Source organism: Cololabis saira, unplaced genomic scaffold (genome assembly GCF_033807715.1).
Source record: "Cololabis saira isolate AMF1-May2022 unplaced genomic scaffold, fColSai1.1 scf031, whole genome shotgun sequence".
Lineage (NCBI taxonomy): Eukaryota > Metazoa > Chordata > Actinopteri > Beloniformes > Belonidae > Cololabis > Cololabis saira.
This window is the reverse complement of record NW_026906195.1, coordinates 217,501-225,000: the sequence shown is the minus strand read 5'-3', so window position 1 is coordinate 225,000 and position 7,500 is coordinate 217,501. Positions and strand designations below refer to the sequence as shown.

The following is a 7,500-nucleotide window of genomic DNA, read 5'->3' as shown; positions in this document are numbered from 1 at the left end:
TGTGGGTAGAGTAAGCGAGAGCGCTCTCTGCTGGTTGAAAAAGCTTACAGCACCTGGTATTCCCAGGCGGTCTCCCATCCAAGTACTAACCAGGCCCGACCCTGCTTAGCTTCCGAGATCAGACGAGATCGGGCGCATCCAGGCTGGTATGGCCGTAAGCTGAAGCTGCAGTTTGAAATACTTCTTATATGGAGTTGAAGATAAGTCATATAATACAAGTCATTGATTTGTTGGTGATAATAATTTAGAAGCGCTTATTTGTTGGAGTTAAAGTGCCTTAACCATGTGAAAAACACTTTTGGACGTGAGCTGTCGCTGTTACCACGTTGAAATATGTGTGGGTAGATTAAGCGAGAGCGCTCTCTGCTGGTTGAAAATGCTTACAGCACCTGGTATTCCCAGGCGGTCTCCCATCCAAGCACTAACCAGGCCCGACCCTGCTTAGCTTCTGAGATCAGACGAGATCGGGCGCATCCAGGCTGGTATGGCCGTAAGCAGAAGCTGCAGCTTGAAATACCTCTTGTATGGAGTTGAAGATAAGTCATAGAATATAAGTCATAGATTTGTTGGTTTTATTTGTTGGAGTTAAAGTGCCTTAACCATGTGCAAAACACTTTAGGACGTGAGCTGTCGCTGTTACCACGTTGAAATATGTGTGGGTAGAGTAAGCGAGAGCGCTCTCTGCTGGTTGAAAAAGCTTACAGCACCTGGTATTCCCAGGCGGTCTCCCATCCAAGTACTAACCAGGCCCGACCCTGCTTAGCTTCCGAGACCAGACAAGATCGGGCGCATCCTGGCTGGTATGGCCGTAAGCAGAAGCTGCAGCTTGAAATACCTCTTATATGGAGTTGAAGATAAGTCATAGAATATAAGTCATTGATTTGTTGGTGATAATAATTTAGAAGCGCTTATTTGTTGGAGTTAAAGTGCCTTAACCATGTGAAAAACACTTTTGGACGTGAGCTGTCGCTGTTACCACGTTGAAATATGTGTGGGTAGATTAAGCGAGAGCGCTCTCTGCTGGTTGAAAATGCTTACAGCACCTGGTATTCCCAGGCGGTCTCCCATCCAAGTACTAACCAGGCCCGACCCTGCTTAGCTTCTGAGATCAGACGAGATCGGGCGCATCCAGGCTGGTATGGCCGTAAGCAGAAGCTGCAGCTTGAAATACCTCTTGTATGGAGTTGAAGATAAGTCATAGAATATAAGTCATAGATTTGTTGGTTTTATTTGTTGGAGTTAAAGTGCCTTAACCATGTGCAAAACACTTTAGGACGTGAGCTGTCGCTGTTACCACGTTGAAATATGTGTGGGTAGATAAAGCGAGAGCGCTCTCTGCTGGTTGAAAAAGCTTACAGCACCTGGTATTCCCAGGCGGTCTCCCATCCAAGTACTAACCAGGCCCCACCCTGCTTAGCTTCCGAGATCAGACGAGATTGGGCGCATCCAGGCTGGTATGGCCGTAAGCTGAAGCTGCAGCTTGAAATACCTCTTATATGGAGTTGAAGATAAGTCATATAATATAAGTCATTGATTTGTTGGTGATAATAATTTAGAAGCGCTTATTTGTTGGAGTTAAAGTGCCTTAACCATGTGCAAAACACTTTAGGACGTGAGCTGTCGCTGTTACCACGTTGAAATATGTGTGGGTAGATTAAGCGAGAGCGTTCTCTGCTGGTTGAAAAAGCTTACAGCACCTGGTATTCCCATGCGGTCTCCCATCCAAGTACTAACCAGGCCCGACCCTGCTTAGCTTCCGAGATCAGACGAGATCGGGCGCATCCTGGCTGGTATTGCCGTAAGCAGAAGCTGCAGCTTGAAATACCTCTTATATGGAGTTGAAGATAAGTCATAGAATATAAGTCATTGATTTGTTGGTTTTATTTGTTGGAGTTAAAGTGCCTTAACCATGTGCAAAACACTTTAGGACGTGAGCTGTCGCTGTTACCACGTTGAAATTTGTGTGGGTAGATTAAGCGAGAGCGCTCTCTGCTGGTTGAAAAAGCTTACAGCACCTGGTATTCCCAGGAAGTCTCCCATCCAAGTACTAACCAGGCCCGACCCTGCTTAGCTTCTGAGATCAGACGAGATCGGGCGCATCCAGGCTGGTATGGCCGTAAGCAGAAGCTGCAGCTTGAAATACCTCTTATATGGAGTTGAAGATATGTCATAGAATATAAGTCATTGATTTGTTGGTTTTATTTGTTGGAGTTAAAGTGCCTTAACCATGTGCAAAACACTTTAGGACGTGAGCTGTCGCTGTTACCACGTTGAAATATGTGTGGGTAGATTAAGCGAGAGCGCTCTCTGCTGGTTGAAAATGCTTACAGCACCTGGTATTCCCAGGCGGCCTCCCATCCAAGTACTAACCAGGCCCGACCCTGCTTAGCTTCCGAGATCAGACGAGATCGGGCGCATCCAGGCTGGTATGGCCGTTAGCAGAATCTGCTGCTTGAAATACCTCTTATATGGAGTTGAAGATAAGTCATAGAATATAATTCATTGATTTGTTGGTTTTATTTGTTGGAGTTAAAGTGCCTTAACCATGTGCAAAACACTTTAGGACGTGAGCTGTCGCTGTTACCACGTTGAAATATGTGTGGGTAGATTAAGCGAGAGCGTTCTCTGCTGGTTGAAAAAGCTTACAGACCCTGGTATTCCCAGGCGGTCTCCCATCCAAGTACTAACCAGGCCCGACCCTGCTTAGCTTCCGAGATCAGACGAGATCGGGCGCACCCAGGCTGGTATGGCCGTAAGCAGAAGCTGCAGCTTGAAATACCTCTTATATGGAGTTGAAGATAAGTCATAGAATATAAGTCATTGATTTGCTGGTTTTATTTGTTGGAGTTAAAGTGCCTTAACCACGTGCAAAACACTTTAGGACGTGAGCTGTCGCTGTTACCACGTTGAAATATGTGTGGGTAGATTAAGCGAGAGCGCTCTCTGCTGGTTGAAAAAGCTTACAGCACCTGGTATTCCCAGGCGGTCTCCCATCCAAGTACTAACCAGGCCCGACCCTGCTTAGCTTCCGAGATCAGACGAGATCGGGCGCATCCAGGCTGGTATGGCCGTAAGCAGAAGCTGCAGCTTGAAATACCTCTGATATGGAGTTGAAGATAAGTCATATAATATAAGTCATTGATTTGTTGGTGATAATAATTTAGAAGCGCTTATTTGTTGGAGTTAAAGTGCCTTAACCATGTGAAAAACACTTTTGGACGTGAGCTGTCGCTGTTACCACGTTGAAATATGTGTGGGTAGATTAAGCGAGAGCGCTCTCTGCTGGTTGAAAAAGTTTACAGCACCTGGTATTCCCAGGCTGTCCCCCATCCAAGTACTAACCAGGCCCGACCCTGCTTAGCTTCCGAGATCAGACGAGATCGGGCGCATCCAGGCTGGTATGGCCGTAAGCAGAAGCTGCAGCTTGAAATACCTCTTATATGGAGTTGAAGATAAGTCATAGAATATAAGTCATTGATTTGTTGGTTTTATTTGTTGGAGTTAAAGTGCCTTAACCATGTGCAAAACACTTTTGGACGTGAGCTGTCGCTCTTACCACGTTGAAATATGTGTGGGTAGATTAAGCGAGAGCGCTCTCTGCTGGTTGAAAAAGCTTACAGCACCTGGTATTCCCAGGCGGTCTCCCATCCAAGTACTAACCAGGCCCGACCCTGCTTAGCTTCCGAGATCAGACGAGATCGGGCGCAGCCAGGCTGGTATGGCCGTAAGCTGAAGCTACAGCTTGAAATACTTCTTATATGGAGTTGAAGATAAGTCATATAATACAAGTCATTGATTTGTTGGTGATAATAATTTAGAAGCGCTTATTTGTTGGAGTTAAAGTGCCTTAACCATGTGAAAAACACTTTTGGACGTGAGCTGTCGCTGTTACCACGTTGAAATATGTGTGGGTAGATTAAGCGAGAGCGCTCTCTGCTGGTTGAAAATGCTTACAGCACCTGGTATTCCCAGGCGGTCTCCCATCCATTACTAACCAGGCCCGACCCTGCTTAGCTTCTGAGATCAGACGAGATCGGGCGCATCCAGGCTGGTATGGCCGTAAGCAGAAGCAGCAGCTTGAAATACCTCTTGTATGGAGTTGAAGATAAGTCATAGAATATAAGTCATAGATTTGTTGGTTTTATTTGTTGGAGTTAAAGTGCCTTAACCATGTGCAAAACACTTTAGGACGTGAGCTGTCGCTGTTACCACGTTGAAATATGTGTGGGTAGATTAAGCGAGAGCGCTCTCTGCTGGTTGAAAAAGCTTACAGCACCTGGTATTCCCAGGCGGTCTCCCATCCAAGTACTAACCAGGCCCTACCCTGCTTAGCTTCCGAGATCAGACGAGATTGGGCGCATCCAGGCTGGTATGGCCGTAAGCTGAAGCTGCAGCTTGAAATACCTCTTATATGGAGTTGAAGATAAGTCATATAATATAAGTCATTGATTTGTTGGTGATAATAATTTAGAAGCGCTTATTTGTTGGAGTTAAAGTGCCTTAACCATGTGCAAAACACTTTAGGACGTGAGCTGTCGCTGTTACCACGTTGAAATATGTGTGGGTAGATTAAGCGAGAGCGTTCTCTGCTGGTTGAAAAAGCTTACAGCACCTGGTATTCCCATGCGGTCTCCCATCCAAGTACTAACCAGGCCCGACCCTGCTTAGCTTCCGAGATCAGACGAGATCGGGCGCATCCAGGCTGGTATGGCCGTAAGCAGAAGCTGCAGCTTGAAATACCTCTTATATGGAGTTGAAGATAAGTCATAGAATATAAGTCATTGATTTGCTGGTTTTATTTGTTGGAGTTAAAGTGCCTTAACCATTTGCAAAACACTTTAGGACGTGAGCTGTCGCTGTTACCACGTTGAAATATGTGAGGGTAGATTAAGCGAGAGCGCTCTCTGCTGGTTGAAAAAGCTTACAGCACCTGGTATTCCCAGGCGGTCTCCCATCCAAGTACTAACCAGGCCCGACCCTGCTTAGCTTCTGAGATCAGACGAGATCGGGCGCATCCAGGCTGGTATGGCCGTAAGCAGAAGTTGCAGCTTGAAATACCTCTTATATGGAGTTGAAGATAAGTCATAGAATATATGTCATTGATTTGTTGGTTTTATTTGTTGGAGTTAAAGTGCCTTAACCATGTGCAAAACACTTTAGGACGAGAGCTGTCGCTGTTACCACGTTGAAATATGTGCGGGTAGATTAAGCGAGAGCCCTCTCTGCTGGTTGAAAAAGCTTACAGCACCTGGTATTCCCAGGCTGTCTCCCATCCAAGTACTAACCAGGCCCGACCCTGCTTAGCTTCTGAGATCAGACGAGTTCGGGCGCATCCAGGCTGGTATGGCCCTAAGCAGAAGCTGCAGCTTGAAATACCTCTTATATGGAGTTGAAGATAAGTCATATAATATAAGTCATTGATTTGTTGGTGATAATAATTTAGAAGCACTTATTTGTTGGAGTTAAAGTGCCTTAACCATGTGCAAAACACTTTAGGACGTGAGCTGTCGCTGTTACCACGTTGAAATATGTGTGGCTAGATTAAGCGAGAGCGTTCTCTGCTGGTTGAAAAAGCTTGCAGCACCTGGTATTCCCAGGCGGTCTCCCATCCAAGTACTAACCAGGCCCGACCCTGCTTAGCTTCCGAGATCAGACAAGATCGGGCGCATCCAGGCTGGTATGGCCGTAAGCAGAAGCTGCAGCTTGAAATACCTCTTATATGGAGTTGAAGATAAGTCATAGAATATAAGTCATTGATTTGTTGGTTTTATTTGTTGGAGTTAAAGTGCCTTAACCATGTGCAAAACACTTTAGGGCGTGAGCTGTCGCTGTTACCACGTTGAAATATGTGTGGGTAGATTAAGCGAGAGCGCTCTCTGCTGGTTGAAAAAGCTTACAGCACCTGGTATTCCCAGGCGGTCTCCCATCCAAGTACTAACCAGGCCCGACCCTGCTTAGCTTCCGAGATCAGGCGAGATCGGGCGCATCCAGGCTGGTATGGCCGTAAGCTGAAGCTGCAGCTTGAAATACCTCTTATATGGAGTTGAAGATAAGTCATATAATATAAGTCATTGATTTGTTGGTGATAATAATTTAGAAGCGCATATTTGTTGGAGTTAAAGTGCCTTAACCATGTGAAAAACACTTTAGGACGTGAGCTGTCGCTGTTACCACGTTGAAATATGTGTGGGTAGATTAAGCGAGAGCGCTCTCTGCTGGTTGAAAAAGCTTACAGCACCTGGTATTCCCAGGCGGTCTCCCATCCAAGTACTAACCAGGCCCGACCCTGCTTAGCTTCCGAGATCAGACGAGATCGGGCGCATCCAGGCTGGTATGGCCGTAAGCAGAAGCTGCAGCTTGAAATACCTCTGATATGGAGTTGAAGATAAGTCATAGAATATAAGTCATTGATTTGTTGGTTTTATTTGTTGGAGTTAAAGTGCCTTAACCATGTGCAAAACACTTTAGGACGTGAGCTGTCGCTCTTACCACGTTGAAATATGTGTGGGTAGATTAAGCGAGAGCGCTCTCTGCTGGTTGAAAAAGCTTACAGCACCTGGTATTCCCAGGCGGTCTCCCATTCAAGTACTAACCAGGCCCGACCCTGCTTAGCTTCCGAGATCAGACGAGACCGGCCGCATCCTGGCTGGTATGGCCGTAAGCTGAAGCTGCAGCTTGAAATACTTCTTATATGGAGTTGAAGATAAGTCATATAATATAAGTCATTGATTTGTTGGTGATAATAATTTAGAAGCGCTTATTTGTTGGAGTTAAAGTGCCTTAACCATGTGCAAAACACTTTAGGACGTGAGCTGTCGCTGTTACCACGTTGAAATATGTGTGGCTAGATTAAGCGAGAGCGTTCTCTGCTGGTTGAAAAAGCTTGCAGCACCTGGTATTCCCAGGCGGTCTCCCATCCAAGTACTAACCAGGCCCGACCCTGCTTAGCTTCCGAGATCAGACAAGATCGGGCGCATCCAGGCTGGTATGGCCGTAAGCAGAAGCTGCAGCTTGAAATACCTCTTATATGGAGTTGAAGATAAGTCATAGAATATAAGTCATTGATTTGTTGGTTTTATTTGTTGGAGTTAAAGTGCCTTAACCATGTGCAAAACACTTTAGGGCGTGAGCTGTCGCTGTTACCACGTTGAAATATGTGTGGGTAGATTAAGCGAGAGCGCTCTCTGCTGGTTGAAAAAGCTTACAGCACCTGGTATTCCCAGGCGGTCTCCCATCCAAGTACTAACCAGGCCCGACCCTGCTTAGCTTCCGAGATCAGGCGAGATCGGGCGCATCCAGGCTGGTATGGCCGTAAGCTGAAGCTGCAGCTTGAAATACCTCTTATATGGAGTTGAAGATAAGTCATATAATATAAGTCATTGATTTGTTGGTGATAATAATTTAGAAGCGCATATTTGTTGGAGTTAAAGTGCCTTAACCATGTGAAAAACACTTTAGGACGTGAGCTGTCGCTGTTACCACGTTGAAATATGTGTGGGT

At 45.9% G+C, this 7,500-nt stretch overlaps 22 non-coding genes and 1 pseudogene across 22 annotated transcripts; all 23 read right to left on the bottom strand.

The window, feature by feature from the left end:
- Positions 1-41: 41 nt before the first annotated feature.
- On the bottom strand, positions 42-160 carry LOC133428420 (5S ribosomal RNA). Its single transcript, XR_009773432.1, has one exon. It is a non-coding gene; the product is annotated as a 5S ribosomal RNA (ribosomal RNA).
- A 217-nt stretch (positions 161-377) lies between these two features.
- Positions 378-496, bottom strand: LOC133428841 (5S ribosomal RNA). Its single transcript, XR_009773833.1, has one exon. It is a non-coding gene; the product is annotated as a 5S ribosomal RNA (ribosomal RNA).
- A 199-nt stretch (positions 497-695) lies between these two features.
- LOC133428865 (5S ribosomal RNA) lies at positions 696-814 on the bottom strand. The gene has a single exon (XR_009773855.1). It is a non-coding gene; the product is annotated as a 5S ribosomal RNA (ribosomal RNA).
- Positions 815-1,031: 217 nt separating this feature from the next.
- LOC133428670 (5S ribosomal RNA) lies at positions 1,032-1,150 on the bottom strand. The gene has a single exon (XR_009773670.1). It is a non-coding gene; the product is annotated as a 5S ribosomal RNA (ribosomal RNA).
- Positions 1,151-1,349: 199 nt separating this feature from the next.
- Positions 1,350-1,468, bottom strand: LOC133428710 (5S ribosomal RNA). The gene has a single exon (XR_009773710.1). It is a non-coding gene; the product is annotated as a 5S ribosomal RNA (ribosomal RNA).
- Positions 1,469-1,685: 217 nt separating this feature from the next.
- LOC133428746 (5S ribosomal RNA) lies at positions 1,686-1,804 on the bottom strand. Its single transcript, XR_009773744.1, has one exon. It is a non-coding gene; the product is annotated as a 5S ribosomal RNA (ribosomal RNA).
- Positions 1,805-2,003: 199 nt separating this feature from the next.
- Positions 2,004-2,122, bottom strand: LOC133428748 (5S ribosomal RNA). The gene has a single exon (XR_009773746.1). It is a non-coding gene; the product is annotated as a 5S ribosomal RNA (ribosomal RNA).
- Positions 2,123-2,321: 199 nt separating this feature from the next.
- LOC133428708 (5S ribosomal RNA) lies at positions 2,322-2,440 on the bottom strand. Its single transcript, XR_009773708.1, has one exon. It is a non-coding gene; the product is annotated as a 5S ribosomal RNA (ribosomal RNA).
- Positions 2,441-2,639: 199 nt separating this feature from the next.
- On the bottom strand, positions 2,640-2,758 carry LOC133428856 (5S ribosomal RNA). Its single transcript, XR_009773847.1, has one exon. It is a non-coding gene; the product is annotated as a 5S ribosomal RNA (ribosomal RNA).
- A 199-nt stretch (positions 2,759-2,957) lies between these two features.
- LOC133428419 (5S ribosomal RNA) lies at positions 2,958-3,076 on the bottom strand. Its single transcript, XR_009773431.1, has one exon. It is a non-coding gene; the product is annotated as a 5S ribosomal RNA (ribosomal RNA).
- Positions 3,077-3,293: 217 nt separating this feature from the next.
- LOC133428861 (5S ribosomal RNA) lies at positions 3,294-3,412 on the bottom strand. Its single transcript, XR_009773851.1, has one exon. It is a non-coding gene; the product is annotated as a 5S ribosomal RNA (ribosomal RNA).
- A 199-nt stretch (positions 3,413-3,611) lies between these two features.
- On the bottom strand, positions 3,612-3,730 carry LOC133428529 (5S ribosomal RNA). The gene has a single exon (XR_009773536.1). It is a non-coding gene; the product is annotated as a 5S ribosomal RNA (ribosomal RNA).
- Positions 3,731-3,947: 217 nt separating this feature from the next.
- On the bottom strand, positions 3,948-4,065 carry LOC133428362 (5S ribosomal RNA). The gene has a single exon (XR_009773398.1). It is a non-coding gene; the product is annotated as a 5S ribosomal RNA (ribosomal RNA).
- A 199-nt stretch (positions 4,066-4,264) lies between these two features.
- Positions 4,265-4,383, bottom strand: LOC133428641 (5S ribosomal RNA). The gene has a single exon (XR_009773642.1). It is a non-coding gene; the product is annotated as a 5S ribosomal RNA (ribosomal RNA).
- A 217-nt stretch (positions 4,384-4,600) lies between these two features.
- Positions 4,601-4,719, bottom strand: LOC133428453 (5S ribosomal RNA). The gene has a single exon (XR_009773463.1). It is a non-coding gene; the product is annotated as a 5S ribosomal RNA (ribosomal RNA).
- Positions 4,720-4,918: 199 nt separating this feature from the next.
- LOC133428639 (5S ribosomal RNA) lies at positions 4,919-5,037 on the bottom strand. Its single transcript, XR_009773640.1, has one exon. It is a non-coding gene; the product is annotated as a 5S ribosomal RNA (ribosomal RNA).
- Positions 5,038-5,236: 199 nt separating this feature from the next.
- Positions 5,237-5,355, bottom strand: LOC133428379 (5S ribosomal RNA; annotated as a pseudogene).
- A 217-nt stretch (positions 5,356-5,572) lies between these two features.
- On the bottom strand, positions 5,573-5,691 carry LOC133428794 (5S ribosomal RNA). The gene has a single exon (XR_009773788.1). It is a non-coding gene; the product is annotated as a 5S ribosomal RNA (ribosomal RNA).
- A 199-nt stretch (positions 5,692-5,890) lies between these two features.
- LOC133428602 (5S ribosomal RNA) lies at positions 5,891-6,009 on the bottom strand. The gene has a single exon (XR_009773605.1). It is a non-coding gene; the product is annotated as a 5S ribosomal RNA (ribosomal RNA).
- Positions 6,010-6,226: 217 nt separating this feature from the next.
- Positions 6,227-6,345, bottom strand: LOC133428418 (5S ribosomal RNA). The gene has a single exon (XR_009773430.1). It is a non-coding gene; the product is annotated as a 5S ribosomal RNA (ribosomal RNA).
- A 199-nt stretch (positions 6,346-6,544) lies between these two features.
- On the bottom strand, positions 6,545-6,663 carry LOC133428894 (5S ribosomal RNA). Its single transcript, XR_009773882.1, has one exon. It is a non-coding gene; the product is annotated as a 5S ribosomal RNA (ribosomal RNA).
- A 217-nt stretch (positions 6,664-6,880) lies between these two features.
- LOC133428793 (5S ribosomal RNA) lies at positions 6,881-6,999 on the bottom strand. Its single transcript, XR_009773787.1, has one exon. It is a non-coding gene; the product is annotated as a 5S ribosomal RNA (ribosomal RNA).
- Positions 7,000-7,198: 199 nt separating this feature from the next.
- Positions 7,199-7,317, bottom strand: LOC133428600 (5S ribosomal RNA). The gene has a single exon (XR_009773603.1). It is a non-coding gene; the product is annotated as a 5S ribosomal RNA (ribosomal RNA).
- Between the last annotated feature and the right edge of the window lie 183 nt (positions 7,318-7,500).